Genomic DNA, 230 nt, shown 5'->3' on the forward strand with positions numbered 1-230 from the left:
TGTTGTTTGTGTTGTGACAACGGTAGTTTTTAGCCACAAAATAGCCAGCAGCTGGGGGTGCCCCCACCCCATGTGTCTGCGTGTGGGACCACTTGCGTGCCCATCTCCAGCTCACAGCTAAGCCAGCAGCTGCTATTTCAGCTGCTGAAGTTATCCCGGGGCCTTTGGACTAAGATATTTTAGGGAACTGTCATACAACAGTAAATCTGAGAAGACAGAAACTCCACGCA

At 50.4% G+C, this 230-nt stretch overlaps 1 protein-coding gene across 1 annotated transcript in view; it reads right to left on the bottom strand.

The window, feature by feature from the left end:
- Positions 1-230, bottom strand: part of SPARC (secreted protein, acidic, cysteine-rich (osteonectin)) — a 3,831-nt gene that overhangs the window by 1,253 nt on the left and 2,348 nt on the right. The gene's annotated exons all lie outside the window — the stretch shown is intronic.

Source organism: Fulmarus glacialis, unplaced genomic scaffold (genome assembly GCF_000690835.1).
Source record: "Fulmarus glacialis isolate BGI_N327 unplaced genomic scaffold, ASM69083v1 scaffold25624, whole genome shotgun sequence".
Taxonomy (NCBI): Eukaryota; Metazoa; Chordata; class Aves; order Procellariiformes; family Procellariidae; genus Fulmarus; species Fulmarus glacialis.